Genomic DNA, 1,177 nt, shown 5'->3' on the forward strand with positions numbered 1-1,177 from the left:
TTCATGCTCTGTCTCTCTTTGTCCCAAAAATAAAAAAATAAAAAAAATAAAAAGTTGAAAAAAAAAAAAGAATGAGACAAATGGAAGGTCCGGTTCCTGTGTCCGCCCTGGCCACCAGTGAACAGGCGATCACCCCAGCCATGTTCTCAGTCTCCCAGGAGAGGGGGAAATGGGGAAGAGATGTAAAAAAGAGAAAGGTAAGGAGAGAGTAGTGTTGAGAGAGAACATGGATTGGGGGAGGGGGTAGGTTTGAGACACTTCATTTTCACTCATTTGAATGACTTTTTTTGGAGACTTGCACCCCCCCCCCCACTTCTACACACATGCTCCATTTCCCTGTCCATAGCTCCCTCTTTTAGGAGAATGAATACAATGTATGCACAGTGCAATACAGCACGAGGGGGGCGGGTTAGTGGAGCCTGGCAACCTGGGTTCAAGCCCCAGTTCATCATTTCATTTGCTAGCTGTGTGACCTTGGCAAGTCACTTAATACCTGAGCCTCAGCTGCCCCGCGCATATAAAGTGGGAATAACGCTAGCGCTACTTTCTAGGGTACTGGCAGAGATTAAATACATGAAGCCCCTAGAACAGTGCCAGGCACTTACAGTCTATTGCGGCCTACAGGTACGCAGATGTCCCGCTCCATTTCCAAGTTCCTTTTCCACCTGCCCAAGCAAGGGCAAGTATACAGAAGAAATGGGGGATCCCTTTCTGACCCCACTGCCGGTCCCTTGAAACTCCTCTGTCAGACCTTCTAGATCAAGTCACTAGCCCCAGCACCCTAACTTTAACTGCCCCCCAAGCCCCCCTCAGTTCTCTTCTGCATGCACCCCTGTGCCCCAGCCTGTTAGCCTTTCCTCACAACAACTAAGCTGTTCTCCCCTCTTCCAAATTCCCAGAACCGGGGTGGGTGGGTTTGGGCCTGGGGCTTCCCTCCTTCCTGAAAGGGGCATTTAAAACTCCACCACCATTTCTCAAAAGGTGAACCCAGCAGGGGTACCTGGGTGGCTCAGTTAAGCATCACATTCTTTTTTTTTTTTTTTTTTTAATGCTTATTTATGTAGAGTTGGGGGGAGGGGCAGAGGGTGAGAGAGAATCCCAATCCCAAGCATGCTCCATACTGTCAGTGCGGAGCCCTGCTGGGGGGCTTCATTTTACCAACCATTGAGACAAGACC

The sequence above is a fragment of the Herpailurus yagouaroundi genome, unplaced genomic scaffold (genome assembly GCF_014898765.1).
Source record: "Herpailurus yagouaroundi ecotype Mexico unplaced genomic scaffold, PumYag 166, whole genome shotgun sequence".
Classification (NCBI taxonomy): Eukaryota; Metazoa; Chordata; class Mammalia; order Carnivora; family Felidae; genus Herpailurus; species Herpailurus yagouaroundi.